Genomic DNA, 18,554 nt, shown 5'->3' with positions numbered 1-18,554 from the left:
TCACAGGGAGCGAGATCCCATGGGGCCCACCCGAGAAACTCTGGGCCACAGCTATTCCCACCTTTGATCAGGAGAGGGCGCCCTGTCCCACCTGTCGAAATGCAGAGAGCGGATCTCCTGCCCCCCAACCTCACCCCAGTCCTGGTCTCTCTTCACCATGAGAGGGCTGATCCCCAGAAACTAGCCCCCAGCCAGGTTCCTTCCCCACCCTGACTGACCCCTTAAAGGAATCTGAGGAGGACTCTCTGCTACCTTTGTAAAGATCATCCTACTTCAACGGGGAAAAAGAATGAAGGGACCAGTAATCCCTCCTACAGTTACAATGTGGGATTGTCAGAGCACCTGCAGCAGATGGAGGACATCTGACCTAGACACCGTTACCATCATATTTTTCCCATTTAAATCCCCACAGTAATAATTAGCACATTTTGAGCACCCCCGGTGTCCCAGGCACTTTTCTACTTTTTTATATTATCCCATTTAATCTTGATAAAAGCCCTATGAGGTAGATACTATTAATATCTCCATTTCACCAATGGAAAACAGAGAAGATGAGTTACCGACTCACACAGCTAGTAAGTGTCAGAAACCAGGATTTGAGTCTGGCACCTGAGGTCATCCCCTTAATCACTATATACTGTTAATTCGGGAAAACAAAGGCCCAAATTTGATTAACTTGCCAGAGCCCTTTTGCATGCATCCACTCTTGTTCATTTACTCAGGCTAGGCCCCCTCTGTGACAGGCCCTGGGTTGGGCAATGGTGGGGGACCCAGAGATATCATGCTCACTCCTGGGGGTCCAAGTCTACAGGGAAGGTGTCTTATTCTAAAAAAATAGTTTTCTTGACTTGAATTCTGCCACTCCACCCCACCCCACCCCGGCCTTTAAAGTCCCAGGGCAAATGAACAATTAGTAAAACTGATTGTTACTGAAAGAACCACTCCCATTTAGTTTTGATAACTGGATTTAGGTTTTCTTCCTTGGGGCTTCACGTGATGCTCTTTGTCTAGCTCCAACCCACACATGACTGCTCCTGGCCCCTGTTGCCAGTCTTAACCCCTTGTCTGTTCCTTTGGCTCTAAGTACCATTGCCTGAGGCTGGGTCTCTTCTCCCTGCCTATAGACTACTCCCCAGTGCCTGAAACTTGAGGTGCTCTAACTGGCCTTTAATTCTCTGGTGATTTGGGCACTTCCCCACCATACAGTCCTGAGTCTGTTTCCTCATCTGTAAAATGGTTTTAGGAATATCCACATTATAGTGTTGTTGTGAGAACTAGATGAGGTAATAGAGCAGTGTGCCAGGTTGATGACAACTAGATGTGTCAGCAACAGTCTGAATTTGTCCTGATTGAGCCTTTTCTGAACTGTCTGACCTCAGCTGTCACTGACCCTCTCTGAATCTGTTTCCTCCACTGTCAGTTTGAAAGACTATCACCTACTTGATTTATATGAGGAAAAGTGGAAGAAAAAGATGAGTTCTTACTACGTGCCAGGGACTATATATGAATTCTCTTATTTGATCCTCTTAATAATCTGATGAGGTAGGTTTGATGAAAGCCATTTTACAGATAAAAAAAATTGAACAAGCATCTAAGCATCTAGGCTCGACCTTATTCAGGAGACTCTCAGTGTTTGCTGAACTGGCATTTGTCCATTGTCCAAGTAGCTGCTGCTGCTGCTGTTGAAGCCTTTCAGTGTCTCCTCCCTCCTGGTTGGTTAGCCTGGTGCCTGGACATACCCCAGAGAGGCCTGTGCCTGAAACAGCACCACCATCTTCAAGCTTTAGCCACAGTCACGGCTCCACTCCCCTTTCCACATACACATACCAGATATCCCAAGCTGACTGAGCATTTGTTTTCAGGGATGTTCCAGCCCCCAGGAGCACAGGGCGGTGTAGAGGTGGGGAGCAGAAGAGGGGAAGTGAATGTGGGATATAGTTGTCAAGGAAAGCTTCCTGTAGGAGATCTCCTTCACTGCCCTCCTATCTCTCCATCATTCTCCCCATTAGCCACATTGGCTCTTCTTACAACACAGATCTGATCATGTCCCACCCTTGTGGCAAAGTAGTAAATCTTCATGGCTTTTAGCATCAAGGGCGAATTCCTTAGTGTGGTGTTCAATATCTTTCATGATGTGGCCGTCCTCTACTCCAGCAACCACTTGTTTTACATTCTAACTACACTCACCTCTTCCATGGAGCTTTGTTTAACTTCCTCCTTATCTCTCCCTAACCCCCATGATCTGCCCACCTTCCCACTCCTCAGGCAGCCTTGGATGGCCTTCCATCACACCCTTATTAGGGCTCTAACCACAATGAGGCAAAATAATCTGTTGCCTGTTTCCCCCGACCTTCCTGGGAGCTCATGTAAGGACAGAACCTCCACCTGTTTATTTCTGAATCTCTCAGCTTAGCCCAGGCATGAGCATACAGTAAGAGTCCAGAAAATATTTGCTAGATTGATTTAATTGAACTGGATTTTGAAGGATGGGTAGGACTTAGATATATCAAGAAGAGATTTAGGAACTGCAAGAAAGGCCTTTGAAGAATGACCGCTGGGAATAGAGGGTGGAGGCAGAGGGTACATGGCTCGGGGTGGGGGTGGGAGGTAGGTAAAGTGACAGAGACAGAAACAGTGCTAAAAGCATCCAATTTCAGGCCAAATGCTGCCCTGCCTCCTGGGCAGCCTTAGGAAAGTCTTCCTGGGTTGAGGAGGAGTGTTCTTTTTATTTATTTATTTATTTATTTATTTATTTATTTATTTATTTATTTATTTTTTATTTTACAAATTTAATCAGTTATACATATACATATGTTCCCATATCCCCTCCCTTTTGCGTCTCCCTCCCACCCTCCCTATCCCACCCCTCCAGGCGGTCACAAAGAACCGAGCTGATCTCCCTGTGCTATGCGGCTGCTTCCCACTAGCTATCTACCTTACGTTTGGTAGTGTATATATGTCCATGCCGCTCTTTCACTTTGTCACAGCTTACCCTTCCCCCTCCCCATATCCTCAAGTCCATTCTCTAGTAGGTCTGTGTCTTTATTCCTGTCTTACCCCTATGTTCTTGATGACATTTTTTTCTTAAATTCCATATATATGTGTCAGCATACAGTATTTGTCTTTCTCTTTCTGACTTACTTCACTCTGTATGACAGACTCTAGGTCCATCCACCTCATTACAAATAGCTCAATTTCATTTCTTTTTATGGCTGAGTAATATTCCATTGTATATATGTGCCACATCTTCTTTACCCATTCATCCGATGATGGACACTTAGGTTGTTTCCATCTCCGGGCTATTGTAAATAGGGCTGCTATGAACATTTTGGTACATGTCTCTTTTTGAATTATGGTTTTCTCAGGGTATATGCCCAGTAGTGGGATTGCTGGGTCATATGGTAGTTCTATTTGTAGTTTTTTAAGGAACCTCCATACCGTTCTCCATAGTGGCTGTACCAATTCACATTCCCACCAGCAGTGCAAGAGTGTTCCCTTTTTTCCACACCCTCTCCAGCATTTATTGTTTCTAGATTTTTTGATGATGGCCATTCTGACTGGTGTGAGATGATATCTCATTGTAGTTTTGATTTGCATTTCTCTAATGAGTAAAGATGTTGAGCATCCTTTCATGTGTTTGTTGGCTGTCTGTATATCTTCTGTGGAGAAATGTCTATTTAGGTCTTCTGCCCATTTTTGGATTGGGTTGTTTGTTTTTTTGCTATTGAGCTGCATGAGCTGCTTATAAATTTTGGAGATTAATCCTTTGTCAGTTGCTTCATTTGCAAATATTTTCTCCCATTCTGAGGGTTGTCTTTTCGTCTTGTTTATGGTTTCCTTTGCTGTGCAAAAGCTTTGAAGTTTCATTAGGTCCCATGTGTTTATTTTTGTCTTTATTTCCATTTCTCTAGGAGGTGGGTCAAAAAGGATCTTGCTGTGATTTATGTCATAGAGTGTTCTGCCTATGTTTTCCTCTAGGAGTTTGATAGTGTCTGGCCTTACATTTAGGTCTTTAATCCATTTTGAGCTAATTTTTGTGTATGGTGTTAGGGAGTGATCTAATCTCATACTTTTACATGTCCCTGTCCAGTTTTCCCAGCACCACTTATTGAAGATACTGTCCTTTCTCCACTGTACATTCCTGCCTCCTTTATCAAAGATAAGGTGACCATATGTCCGTGGGTTTATCTCTGGGCTTTCTATCCTGTTCCATTGATCTATCTTTCTGTTTTTGTGCCAGTACCATACTGTCTTGATTACTGTAGCTTTGTAGTATAGTCTGAAGTCAGGGAGCCTGATTCCTCCAGCTCCGTTTTTCGTTCTCAAGATTGCTTTGGCTATTCGGGGTCTTTTGTGTTTCCATACAAATTGTGAAATTTTTTGTTCTAGTTCTGTGAAAAATGCCATTGGTAGTTTGATAGGGATTGCATTGAATCTGTAGATTGCTTTGGGTAGTAGAGTCATTTTCACAATGTTGATTCTTCCAATCCAAGAACATGGTACATCTCTCCATCTATTTGTATCATCTTTAATTTCTTTCATCAGTGTCTTATAATTTTCTGCATACAGGTCTTTTATCTCCTTAGGTAGGTTTATTCCTAGATATTTTATTCTTTTTGTTGCAGTGGTAAATGGGAGTGTTTCCTTGATTTCACTTTCAGATTTTTCATCATTAGTATATAGGAATGCCAGAGATTTCTGTGCATTAATTTTGTATCCTGCAACTTTACCAAATTCATTGATTAGCTCTAGTAGTTTTCTGGTAGCATCTTTAGGATTCTCTATGTATAGTATCATGTCATCTGCAAACAGTGACAGCTTTACTTCTTCTTTTCCCATTTGGATTCCTTTTATTTCCTTTTCTTCTCTGATTGCTGTGGCTAAAACTTCCAAAACTAGGTTGAATAAGAGTGGTGAGAGTGGGCAACCTTGTCTTGTTCCTGATCTTAGTGGAAATGGTTTCAGTTTTTCACCATTGAGGACGATGCTGGCTGTGGGTTTGTCATATATGGCCTTTATTATGTTGAGGAAAGTTCCCTCTATGCCTACTTTCTGCAGGGTTTTTATCATAAATGGGTGTTGAATTTTGTCAAAAGCTTTCTCTGCATCTATTGAGATGATCATATGGTTTTTCTCCTTCAGTTTGTTAATATGGTGTATCACATTGATTGATTTGCATATATTGAAGAATCCTTGCATTCCTGGAATAAACCCCACTTGATCATGGTGTATGATCCTTTTAATGTGCTGTTGAATTCTGTTTGCTAGTATTTTGTTGAGGATTTTTGCATCTATGTTCATCAGTGATATTGGCCTGTAGTTTTCTTTCTTTGTGACATCCTTGTCTGGTTTTGGTATCAAGGTGATGGTGGCCTCGTAGAATGAGTTTGGGAGTGTTCCTCCCTCTGCTATATTTTGGAAGAGTTTGAGAAGGATAGGTGTTAGCTCTTCTCTAAATGCTTGATAGAATTCGCCTGTGAAGCCATCTGGTCCTGGGCTTTTGTTTGTTGGAAGATTTTTAATCACAGTTTCAATTTCAGTGCTTGTGATTGGTCTGTTCATATTTTCTATTTCTTCCTGATTCAGTCTTGGCAGGTTGTGCATTTCTAAGAATTTGTCCATTTCTTCCAGGTTGTCCATTTTATTGGCATAGAGTTGCTTATAGTAATCTCTCATGATCTTTTGTATTTCTGCAGTGTCAGTTGTTACTTCTCCTTTTTCATTTCTAATTCTATTGATTTGAGTCTTCTCCCTTTTTTTCTTGATGAGTCTGGCTAATGGTTTATCAATTTTGTTTATCTTCTCAAAGAACCAGCTTTTAGTTTTATTGATCTTTGCTATCGTTTCCTTCATTTCTTTTTCATTTATTTCTGATCTGATTTTTATGATTTCTTTCCTTCTGCTAACTTTGGGATGTTTTTGTTCTTCTTTCTCTAATTGCTTTAGGTGCAAGGTTAGGTTGTTTATTCGAGATGTTTCCTGTTTCTTAAGGTGGGATTGTATTGCCATAAACTTCCCTCTTAGAACTGCTTTTGCTGCATCCCATAGGTTTTGGGTCGTCGTGTCTCCATTGTCATTTGTTTCTAGGTATTTTTTAATTTCCTCTTTGATTTCTTCAGTGATCACTTCGTTATTAAGTAGTGTATTGTTTAGCCTCCATGTGTTTGTATTTTTTACAGCTCTTTTCCTGTAATTGATATCTAGTCTCATAGCATTGTGGTCGGAAAAGATACTTGATACAATTTCAATTTTCTTAAATTTACCAAGGCTTGATTTGTGACCCAAGATATGATCTATCCTGGAGAATGTTCCATGAGCACTTGAGAAAAATGTGTATTCTGTTGTTTTTGGATGGAATGTCCTATAAATATCAATTAAGTCCATCTTGTTTAATGTATCATTTAAAGCTTGTGTTTCCTTATTTATTTTCATTTTGGATGACCTGTCCATTGGTGAAAGTGGGGTGTTAAAGTCCCCTACTATGATTGTGTTACTGTCGATTTCTCCCTTTTTTTTTAATTTAATTTTATTTTTTTAATTTTTTTTTTTTGCGGTATGCGGGCCTCTCACTGTTGTGGCCTCTCCCGTTGCGGAGCACAGGCTCGGGACGCGCAGGCTCAGTGGCCATGGCTCACGGGCCCAGCCTCTCCGCGGCATGTGGGATCTTCCCGGATCGGGGCACGAACCCGTATCCCCTGCATCGGCAGGCGGACTCTCAACCACTGCGCCACCAGGGAAGCCCTCGATTTCTCCTTTTATGGCTGTTAATATTTCCCTTATGTATTGAGGTGCTCCTATGTTTGGTGCATAAATATTTACAATTGTTATATCTTCTTCTTGGATTGATCCCTTGATCATTATGTAGTGTCCTTCTTTGTCTCTTCTAGTAGTCTTTATTTTAAAGTCTATTTTGTCTGATATGAGAATTGCTACTCCAGCTTTCTTTTGGTTTCCATTTGCATGGAATATCTTTTTCCATCCCCTTACTTTCAGTCTGTATGTGTCTCTAGGTCTGAAGTGGGTCTCTTGTAGACAGCATATATATGGGTCTTGTTTTTGTATCCATTCAGCCAGTCTGTGTCTTTTGGTGGGAGCATTTAGTCCATTTACATTTAAGGTAATTATTGATATGTATGTTCCTATTCCCATTTTCTTAATTGTTTTGGGTTCGTTATTGTAGTTCTTTTCCTTCTGTTGTGTTTCTTGCCTAGAGAAGTTCCTTTAGCATTTGTTGTAAAGCTGGTTTGGTGGTGCTGAACTCTCTCAGCTTTTGCTTGTCTGTAAAGGTTTTAATTTCTCCATCAAATCTGAATGAGATCCTTGCTGGGTAGAGTAATCTTGGTTGCAGGTTTCTCTCCTTCATCACTTTAAGTATGTCCTGCCACTCCCTCTGGCTTGTAGAGTTTCTGCTGAGAGATCAGCTGTTATCCTGATGGGGATTCCCTTGTGTGTTATTTGTTGTTTTTGCCTTGCTGCTTTTAATATGATTTCTTTGTGTTTAATTTTTGACAGTTTGATTAATATGTGTCTTGGTGTATTTCTCCTTGGATTTATTCTGTATGGGACTCTCTGTGCCTCCTGGACTTGATTAACTATTTCCTTTCCCATATTAGGGAAGTTTTCAACTATAATCTCTTCAAATATTTTCTCAGTGCCTTTCTTTTTCTCTTCTTCTTCTGGAACCCCTATAATTTGAATGTTGGTGCGTTTAATGTTGTCCCAGAGGTCTCTGAGACTGTCCTCTGTTCTTTTCATTCTTTTTTCTTTATTTTGCTGTGCAGCAGTTATTTCCACTATTTTATCTTCCACCTCACTTATCCGTTCTTCTGCCTCAGTTATTCTGCTATTGATCCCATCTAGAGTATTTCTTATTTCATTTATTGTGTTTTTAATCGATGCTTGATTCGTCTTTAGTTCTTCTAGGTCCTTGTTAACTGTTTCTTGCATTTTGTCTATTCTATTTCCAAGATTTTGGATCATCTTTACCATCATTATTCTGAATTCTTTTTCAGATAGACTGCCTATTACCTCTTCATTTGTTAGGTCTGGTGGGTTTTTATCTTGCTCCTTCTCCTGCTGTGTGTTTTTCTGTCTTCTCATTTTGCTTATGTTACTGTGTTTGGGGTCTCCTTTTTGCAGGCTGCAGGTTCGTAGTTCCCGTTGTTTTTGGTGTCTGTCCCCTGTGGCTAAGGTTGGTTTAGTGGGTTACTAGTGGAGGGGTGGAGGGGACTAGTGCCTGTGTTCTGGTGGATGAGGCTGGATCTTGTCTTTCTGGTGGGCAGGTCCACGTCTGGTGGTGTGTTTTGGGGTGCCTGCGGACTTTTTATGATTTTAGCCCACCTCTCTGCTAATGGGTGGCGTTGTGTTCCTGTCTTGCTAGTTGTTTGGCATAGGGTGTCCAGCACTGTAGCTTGCTGGTCGTTGAGAGAAGCTGGGTGCTGGTGTTGAGATGGAGATCTCTGGAAGATTTTTGCCGTTTGATATTATGTGGAGCTGGGAGGTCTCTTGTGGACCTGTGTCCTGAAGTTGGCTCTCCCACCTCAGAGGCACAGCACTGACTCCGGGCTCCTCAGTTTGGGATGATGTGTTGTCTATTCATGTATTCCACAGATGCAGGGTACATCAAGTTGATTGTGGAGCTTTAATCCGCTGCTTCTGAGGCTGCTGGGAGAGGTTTCCCTTTCTCTTCTTTGTTCTCACAGCTCCTCGGTCTCAGCTTTGGATTTGGCCCCGCCTCTGCGTGTAGGTCGCCGGAGGGCGTCTGTTCTTCGCTCAGACAGGACAGGGTTAAAGGAGCAGCCTCTTCGGGGACTCTGGCTCACTCAGGCCGGGCGGGAGGGAGGGGCACGGAGTGCGGGGCGAGCCTGCAGCGGCAGAAGTCGGCGTGACGTTGCACCAGCCCGAGGCGCGCCGTGCGTTCTCCCAGGGAAGCCGCCCCTGGATCCCGGGACCCCGGCAGTGGCAGGCTGCACAGGCTCCCGGAAGGGCGGTGTGGACAGTGACCTGTGCTCGCACACAGGCTTCTTGGCGGCGGCAGCAGCAGCCCCAGCGTCCCACGCCCGTCTCTGGGCTCCGCGCTTTCAGCCGCGACTCGCGTCCATCTCTGGAGCTGCTTTACGCGGTGCTCTTAATCCCCTCTCCTCGCGCACCAGGAAACCAAGAGGGAAGAAAAAGTCTCCTGCCTCTTCGGCAGCTCCAGAGTTTTCCCGGACTCCCTCCCGGCCAGCTGTGGCACACCAGCCCCCCTCAGGCCGAGTTCTCGCCGCCAGCCCCAGTCCTCTCCCTGCGCTCTGACCGAAGCCCGAGCCTCAGCTCCAGCGCCGCCCGCCCCGGCGGGGGAGCAGATAAGCCTCTCGGGCTGGTGAGTGCCGCTCGGCACCGCTCCCCTGTGCGGGAATCTCTCCGCTTTGCCCTACCCAGGTATGTGGGGAGTTTCTTGCCTTTTGGGAGGTCTGGGGTCTTCTGCCAGCGTTCAGTAGGTGTTCTGTAGGAGTTGTTCCACGTGTAGCTGTATTTCTGGTGTATCTGTGGGGAGGAAGGTGATCTCCGCGTCTTACTCTTCCGCCATCTTACCCGGAAGTGAGGAGGAGTGTTCTTTTTTCTTGCCAGAGATCTTTTTCATGGCAGAGACATCAAATATAATTACATCTTCATTGTTCTATAGACATTCTTTAGGTTCCCTATCACTCCTTTTTTAATTAATTAATTAATTTATTTTTGGCCGTGTTGGGTCTTCCTTGCTGAGAGCAGGCTTTTTCTAGTTGCAGCGAGCATTGCGGTGTGCAGGCTTCTCATGGCAGTGGCCTCTCTTGTTGCGGAGCACGGGCTCCAGTAGTTGTGGCTCACGGGCTCTAGAGCGCAGGCTTGGTAGTGGTGGCACACGGGCTTAGTCACTCCGTGGCACGTGGGATCTTCCCAGACCAGGGCTTGAACCCGTGTCCCCTGCATTGGCAGGCGGATTCTTAACTACTGCGCCACCAGTAAAGCCCCTCCCCTATCACTTCTAGGATGAAGTCCCAGTTTGCACCCGTGGATACACTGAGCTCTTTCCTGGTCCCACATCTCTGTTCTCCCTGTTCATCTGGCATGGAATGCATCTTTTCCTTGTCTCAGCAAACTCTACCCTTCCTATAAAGGTATAGATTAGCATGACACTTTAGTGAGTTAGGCATGCATGTAGTAATTTCTAGGGCTATCACTAAAATAATAGAAAAAGAATTTAATTTGCAAACTGATGCAGGAATAAAAATGAAATAATCCAAAAGTATGCAAGAAAAGAGATTTAAATGGCCAATAAGCACGTGAAAAGATGGTCAACATCATTAGTCACCAGGGAAACATATAAAAAAAACCACAGTGAGATGCCACTTCACACCCCCTAGCATGGCTATAATTTAAAAAGAAAGAAAAAAGAAAATAACAAGTGTTGGCAAAGATGTGGCTGGCAGGAATGTAAAATGGTACAGCCACTTTGGAAAACCGTTTGGCAGTTCCTCAAGAAGCTAAATATAGTTACTATATGACCCTGCAAATCCACTCCTAGGTATAAACACAAGAGAATTGAAAACACATGTAAACAAAAAACTTTTACATGAATGTCCATAGCAGTACTATTCATAGTGGAATAATGGAATAATCATTATTCATGATGAAACAACTCAAATGCCATCCAACTCATGACTGTATAAACAAAATATGGTATATTCATAAAATGGAATATTATTCTCCTATAAAAATGGGTGAAACTTTGAAACATTATGCTAAGTGAAAGAAGTCAGACACAAAGGCCATGTATTTTATGATTCCATTTATATGAAATGTCCAGAATAGGCAAATCCATTGAGACAGAAAGTGTACTAGTAAATTGCTAGGAGCTGGGGGGAAGGGGGAGATGGGGAACGATTGCTAATGGGTCTGGGGTTTCTTTTGGGATTATGAAAATGTTCTGGAATTATATAGTGGTGGTAGTTGCACAACCTTGTGAATATACTAAAAACCTCTGAATTGTACACTTCAAATGGGTGAATGTTACATTTTGCAAATTATATCTCAATTTAAAAAAAAAAGTCTGGCAAAGAGCTGGGCCTCAGTAAATGGCAGTTATTTTTACCAAAAAAACCAAAAATTTTTTTAAAAAGCACAGAAACAGAACATCTGGGGCAAATAGAAAGTCTAAAATGTTAGATAAAATCCTAAATATACCAGTAAATTCATTAAATGCAATTGACTAAATGCTCTAGTTAAGTCAGATATTCACACAAGATTTATATAAATCTAATTATATGTCATTTATAAACATCACCCTTCCTTATCAAGTTATAGGAAAAGAAGAAGGAAATCAACATTTACTGCATGTTTACCATGTGCCAAACAGGGGCCCAGTCCTTTGCAAATTCCATGATCTTGTTTGACCTTCACAAGCACCTTATGAAACAGAAATTATTGTGCCCAATTTATAGACAATGAAACTGGTGCACAGAACAGTTAAATAATTTGTGCAAGGTCTAAAAAGTAGCAGATCTTGGACTTGAACTTAGATCTGTTTGAATCCAACTCTGCTGCTCTTTCCAATGTACCATATAAGAAATTTAGAATCATCTCTCTGGAAGGAAGTCTCTTGTTCTTTTATAATTCTGCAGTCCTTACAGGTCTCTATCCTCCCTGGGCATCAATCCTTCAGAGCTGCATAGAGTGAGTTCTCAGGGCATGTATGTGTGAGAGAGACTGGAAGCTTCCAGGACAGAAATGGACTTTACTTAGCTCTGTCTCTCTTGGCCAGGGCAGAGTGTTGAGCGGTGGACATCTCTGGGCCCCTAATGCCCAGGACAGAGCTTGGCTCAGCAAGCTTTTGAGAACATACACCAAATTCCTTGGCTTTAGAGGGGAAGAAGGCAGATGATGACAATCAAAAGGGGTGTTATGGGCTTCCCTGGTAGCACAGTGGTTGAGAGTCCGCCTGCCGATGCAGGGGACACAGGTTCGTGCCCCAGTCCGGGAAGATCCCACATGCCGCAGAGCGGCTAGGCCCGTGAGCCGTGGCCGCTGAGCCTGCACGTCTGGAGCCTGTGCTCCGCAACGGGAGAGGCCGCAACAGTGAGAGGCCCACGTACCGCAAAAAAAAAAAAAAGGGGGGGGATGTTATGAGAATTAGGCAGAGTAAGAGTATGTGGGCTTAGGAAGCCCTGGTCCACAAAGAAGTCCTTCCTGGGGCAGAAGTCCCTGGGAATGATGAGCTTGTAGGCCACATGCCAACCAGAGTACCTAACAAGAGGTCCTTCTACTTAGAAATCACCATGATCACAGGAAATTCCTCCCTGGAGCACTCCTTGTCCAGTGTCTCTCCCTCCAGTCTTCCAATAAATATACACTACTTAAGGGACCCAGCTCCCGCACACCTGCTAGTACTCTGGGCTGAATACACTCACTCACACAAGACATAATTCTGAGCTCCTTTTCTGTGTCAGAATCCATGTCTTAGAATATTTAGAATGGGAATTCCTTAATATTTTTAAAGAATACAAATAATATCTATCATTTATTGAGGGTACCTGTGTACCAGTTACCATATGCCTCAGCTCATTTAATTCTCACAACTCTGTGAGGCAAGTACAATTATTATCCCCATTTTACAGAAAAGGAAACTGAGGTTCAGAGGGGTTAAGAAATTTGCCCGAAGTTCATACAGTTAATACATGGTTGGGCTCAGATTTAAACCCAGGGTTCTCTGACTCAAAAGTCCCATACTTCTTTTCTATTTAAGAAAATAATTCACTCATTCATGCATCAAACATTTAATGTACACCTATGCTGTGTGGCTGGCCTTAGGGACATCAGAATAAATAAGCAGAGGAGAGGCTTAAACAGATCTGGGGTTGAGGATTGGAAGGTGAGAAATCAAAGGTTCAGGAGGGCAGTGAGGAAGCTACTGTAACTCTCCAGGGAGACCTAATGACTTTCTGATGCTGAGCATAGGCAAGGGAGGGTGGAGGGAAGGGAGTCATGTTTGGATGGAGTAGTTGGGGAAAGGTGTCTGGAGTCAGATGTTTAGCTTTACTATTTGACCATCCATATATTTATTTTTTTCTTCCTTCAAGCATCTACTGAACATCTACAATGCACTAGGTTTCTTCCATCCATTATCTTATTTTACCTTTACTACCAGATCACTCCACTTTTTTTTTAACATCTTTATTGGAGTATAATTGCTTTACAATGGTGTGTTCACTTTTTGACTATCTCTAATCCCTTGCCACCACTGAAAACCCAGAGTGATTTAAGTTTATCCATGTTTTGGGCAGGGCCCATTTCAATTTTGTAGATATGTCCCAGGAGGAGGGGGTGGTAGAGTGGCAATCCTAATAGGTTTTGCTTTCTGAACACAGTCCCTGCTATTTTGTGTGGGACCCACAGTCACTAGATCTAGCTTCTAGAACATGCTCAACCCACCCCCTTGAGATATCAGGCTTCTGCTCTGGGCTAGGCCTTGAGGGAAAGGAACACCAACTTGAAAATGAAGCTCTGGCCTCCAAGAGCCCGGCACCAGAAGATAGGAAAGTAAAAAACAGAATACAAAGTAACAAGGCTGTAACAGAGGCCTGCCCAAGTATTACTCCAACTAGCTGTGAGAGATCCCAGAGAAGGGGGAACATTTCAACTAGACTTTAAGAATAAGTAGGGGTTCCTAAAGTGCAGGTGGGAAAGAAGTTCCAAGAATTGTCATTTGTACCAAACTCTAAGCTGAGCCATTCCCTTAAGGCACCTCTAATGTTCCTAAAGTCCATTCTAGGGATTCAGAGAGGGAAAGGTTGTGTTGGGGCTGGCATGGGTCAGGAGACAAGGAAGCCAGGTTTTGGGGCCTCGGAGCAGCTGCAGGTGAGCTACGCGCAGATAGACCTCCTAGGAGGTCCCTCCAGCTCCGCACGTGGTCTGGCCAGGAAGTAAAGGCAAGACGACGGGGGAGCTTTCCCGTCATAGCCCGCGGACTGGGGAAAAGGAAGGGTAGAATAGTTACCATGCCATCCTGGAGCTTCACTCTGATTGGCCCGAGCATCAGCAACCCGAGTCTCTCCGTTCCACAGAAGGGGGCGGAGCCTCCGCATAGCGTCATCACTCTTGTTCCACCCCCCGCCCGACGTAGCCACTCACCAGCCTACGTCTAGGGGCTCTTGTGACGTCACGACTATCTCCCAGCCAACCGCGGCGGCGAGGGGCGGTACTTCATGTCCCTCCCACTGCCCCTCCCGCTTCCTCCCCCTAATTCCTTCCGTCCCTCCTCTTCCCCCTCGCCCGTCTCCCAAAGACAGCCCTCACGTTCGGTTTCAAAAGACTCTAGGTCCAATAAATAACAGGGCGGGCCTAGAGTGGCGGCGGTGTCTGCCAATGCGCAGACAGCGAGGGCGGAGCGCCCGCAGCGAGTCTCTGACGCCAGGCGGCGTGTGACGCAGTCTGGCCCTCTGCGCGCTGCGCCCGAAGCGGCGGTCGGTAGCGGAGGTGGTGGCGGCCGCGACGGTTTCGTGGCGGCCGCGACGGTTTCGTGGCGGCCGCGCGCTGCTCTCTGAGCGGCGGGTGGCAGACGGGCCTAGGCCCTCACTCCTGACACTTCCCGTCCCCCACCGCATCGCGGTAAGTCGGTAGCCGGGGTGGTGGCGGCCGGGGACCGGCAGGCTCCTCCTCCTCTCAGGGCGGGCGGGTTCGCGGGGAGTCCCAGGCCCTCTCCGCGTCCCAGTCTCGCGCCGGGGCGCGCACCTTCTGCCCTGAGGCAGGGGGCGGGGCCCGCGACCCTGCGGCCCCAAGGCCCAGCTTTTCGGGCTCTGGGAAGGAGTCGTTATCGGTGGGATCTGGGCCCGGGGGTCTCGCGTTGCAGCCTACGTTGTGGGGCGTCCCTCTAGCTGGTTGTACTCATTCATTTGCCCGGCGGTGGTTAGGTGGGCCGGCCCTTTGCGGGGGCAGTGCCTTGAGACCCTGAGTACGGTTTTCCCAGCACTTCTCTGACTATCGTGCGGGATGGGCTTTATTTGCCTTGGCTTCTCCAAGGGGAAATTTGTAGCCCCAGGGGAGGGTGAGTGGGTCGGGAGTTTGTTACCTTTTTAAAACAGTATCTGAGAATTAAGGTCAGTTTAATGGAGTGAAAGCTTATTTTCTGTTCTCCCACGTGTTCCACGTAAAGCTAGACAAGGTGAGGTTTTTGGATTGCTATCGCCATAAGGACCTTAGAAATTAAGCCAATCCCCCTACTCTACATTAAATGCAAGTTTTTTTAGGTGGAGAAACCGAGGCCCAGAGAAGAAACAGGATTAGCCAGTGCTACATCTGACTCAGTGTAGAAATTTTTCTACTACACTGCCCTCCCTGGCTGTTCCAGCTTCCCATTACTGAGGATTCCCTTTGGAAGAGTGGAGGCGTTAAGGTAGGGACATTGGATAGTTAGGAGCAGACCTAGTCTTCAGTAGCGTTTCCGATTTAGTTACTACCAGCTCTGTTCGTGATAAGGCAGACGCTTCATTAGTTCAACTAGACCATGAGAACTAAACTTATACTTTGGTTAAAGAATGTTAGTTATGTTATGTATTGGAAATGAATCGATAAGACTACATGTCATTGGCTAGTTTCCTGTCCCAGGTCTGAAATTTTTATTTGTGGCAGCTGCTGGGGACTCAGAAGAAAGAGTCCAGTTAACGAACTACAGCAATATAGCAACAGAAAACCAGAAATATGGACAAGACTTAGAAAGGTACACAGCAGTCATTTTGTATTTCTTGTACCTCGGAACTCAGAGCTCCTCTCTTACTGAGTTCGAAAATTGTAGTAGAATGAAATGAGAAAATTAAACTATTTTGGGAGAAGAAGCTAACTGGAAGAAAGAAAGAAAAGAGCAGTGATCATCCCCTGTGACAGTCTTATAAATTCAGAAGGAAACACTTGTGGACTGAGTGACAGATGGTGTGTTTGGAACTTGATCGAAGAAGTTAGGATATTTAAAAAACAAACCAGAAGTTGGACAGGAAGGAGGTACTGGGAAATAATTTGATAAGGTTATTTTTTGACTCTTCATTGAGATTTGATGAAGGCCACTTTGGTCTGTTCACATAAGTCAGATTGTCACTTTCCTCTTGTTTAGATGACAAAGCAAAAACTGAAAAATGGGTGTAAGAGCAGAAGAGAACTGTAGTCTTAATGCTAAGAGGTGAACAGGGTATGTATTCTGTGACATGTTTTCTTCTGGGAAGCCTTTCCTGGCGTTCTTTCCCCTGCAAGCTTCCATAACACTTATTTGATACTTTATTTATAGCACAAATCATTTTGTATTTTAGCTGTGTCTTTTTATTAGACTGGTAAAAAATTTTTTAACTTTGTATTCAGTTTTCTTGGCACAGAGTAGGCCCGCAGTAAGTGTGCTTGCCTGAATGGATAAACAAATATGGAGGAGTTAAGCCTAAAAATAGTCTATAAAGAGGCTGGGTATTTGTGTACTCCTGAAATACGGGGCCCAGATAAGAGGACCCACACCATTCGTATGATACACGGTACTTTGGTACCTGACTTATTCATGTCCACTTGCTCCTGGATAACTAAGAACAAACACAACTTTTAGGGAACCAAGTTCATAGCTTGGAAAAAATCAGTAATATTACTTTATTGTGATGCGGTACGCGGGCCTCTCACTGTTGTGGCCTCTCCCGCCGCGGAGCACAGGCTCCGGACGCGCAGGCTCAGCGCCATGGCTCACGGGCCCAGCCGCTCTGCGGCATGTGGGATCTTCCCGGAACGGGGCACGAACCCATGTCCCCTGCATCGGCAGGTGGACTCTCAACCAGTGCGCCACCAGGGAAGCCCTATTGTGATTTTTTATAGTAGCAATTAACCTTAGGAAGAAAGGGGTAGTAGTACTGATATTTAATTTCCAGTAAATAAAGAGCACATCTGTAATTATGCAATTTGTCCAAAGCTTAGGAGATTAAGAAATTTAGAGATTTGCCAGTAGGTATTAGAGACAAAGTATGTAAACAACGTTTCTTAAGAACTTGGTGCATTCTGTGTGTTTGGAATTGAACCTAAGTATTTGGCATTTGTGTATTGTAGTATTTTACCCATAAGGTACTCATAACACCCCCTCCCTAAGTTGTAACAACCAAGAATGTCTCCAAACATTGTCACATGTTACCTGGGCGGCAAAACTGCCCCAGAGTAAGACCACTGCTCTAGAGAAAACGTTCCCAGTATTTCAGTAAAAAAAAAATCTTACCTTTATCATGTCTGGTCTATGCTTGTGGAGTCCGCTAATAAGTTGCATCTGGTTAAAATTGTTCTCGAAAACCCTTAAATTGTCAGAATCTGGTATGGGAAGCTGAAAAGCTAAGAGTCCTAGAGTCACTTTCTTTAGTTTCTCCTTTCACTTCTGTGGTAATCTCCGTTTCTCTGGGACAGGAGAAATTAAAGTCCTGTTTGAAAGGAGATAGGTCGTTGGGTAAATAGAGCAATATTTATTTGTTTTTGTGGAAGAGGGCAAAAAAGAGCTTGTAGTTGAATTGATATAATTAAATGTGATGCTCTGTGATTCCGTTATCTTTCCATTTCACTGATACACGACCTGCCACATGAATCGGAGGTCTTGTCCCATTGTACTGACTCTGAGAATTTAATAAACACTGAGAATTATTTGCCACATTTTAAGAGTTTGTACTTAATTCAGTGTAATGCGAAACAATTGTAATTTTTTAGTAGAGAAATAAAAATGATTTCTTAAAGTATAGGTCTAATTAACTAAGTCTGGTACTAAGAGTTAGTTTAAGCTGGGAGGTAGTAGGGTAAATTGGAAAGTGTGAAACTGGAGTCAGACGATTAGAAGGAGGCTCTAGCAATGGTCTAGCAGTTCTCAAAGTTTGAGGTCTTGGGACTCCTTTATGCTTTTAAGAATTATTGCACACTCCGGACAGCTAGAAACTGAAACTAATATTTAAAAGATTTATTGATTTAAAAAATACTCTTATGAAAAGTTACTAAAAAATTTAGTGACAACAGTGGCATCGTTTTACATTTTTGCAAATCTTTTTAATGTCTGGCTTAATAGAAGGCACTGAATTTGTGGATCTTTTGCATTCAGATGGTTGGTATGTTGTTTTAGTTGAAGTATGTGAAGAAATCCAGCCTCATACAGATACATAGTATTTGGAAAAAGGAGTGTTTTAATAACCTCTTCAAAAAATTGTAGATTTCTCCTTTGACAGTACACTCAAACCTTTTTAAAGGTTTTTTGCAACATGGAATCTGAAACCATATCGTTGAACTCTTGTACAATGTTAACATTAAAATTCATTGGTCTGTCTTGCACTTTGAATGGGTGTTTGTTTACCTGTGCATGACTTTATGACATTATATATTGGTTATTAGGAATCATTGGTGTACTGAGTTACGCAGCTCTTCCAAATGTTGACAGATTTACAGTTGCTAATATTTCCACCCATTTCATCAGATAAATCTTTTAAGAATTGGGAAGTTGACAAGCTCATAGTGGTGTACACAAGTTTTCAAGATTCCAATTTTCTCTTCAAATCTAA

The 18,554-nt window shown here is 43.8% G+C and overlaps 1 protein-coding gene across 12 annotated transcripts in view; it reads left to right on the top strand.

Annotated features, from left to right (window-relative positions):
* Window positions 1-14,433: 14,433 nt before the first annotated feature.
* NUP98 (nucleoporin 98 and 96 precursor) overlaps window positions 14,434-18,554 on the top strand; it is a 105,515-nt gene continuing 101,394 nt past the window's right edge. For 7 of the 12 annotated variants that reach the window (XM_060105625.1, XM_060105627.1, XM_060105629.1 and 4 more), the window contains exons 1-3: window positions 14,434-14,622; window positions 15,261-15,406; window positions 16,118-16,192. The gene's annotated coding sequence lies outside the window, so the exon portion shown is untranslated. Of the gene's footprint in view, window positions 14,623-15,260; window positions 15,407-15,642; window positions 15,731-16,117; window positions 16,193-18,554 lie in introns of all 12 variants that reach the window. The other 5 variants (XM_060105621.1, XM_060105622.1, XM_060105623.1 and 2 more) reach the window with 5 other exon arrangements.

Source organism: Mesoplodon densirostris, chromosome 7, assembly GCF_025265405.1.
Source record: "Mesoplodon densirostris isolate mMesDen1 chromosome 7, mMesDen1 primary haplotype, whole genome shotgun sequence".
Lineage (NCBI taxonomy): Eukaryota > Metazoa > Chordata > Mammalia > Artiodactyla > Ziphiidae > Mesoplodon > Mesoplodon densirostris.
The sequence above is the reverse complement of the archived record's forward strand: the minus strand, read 5'-3'. Positions and strand labels throughout refer to the sequence as shown.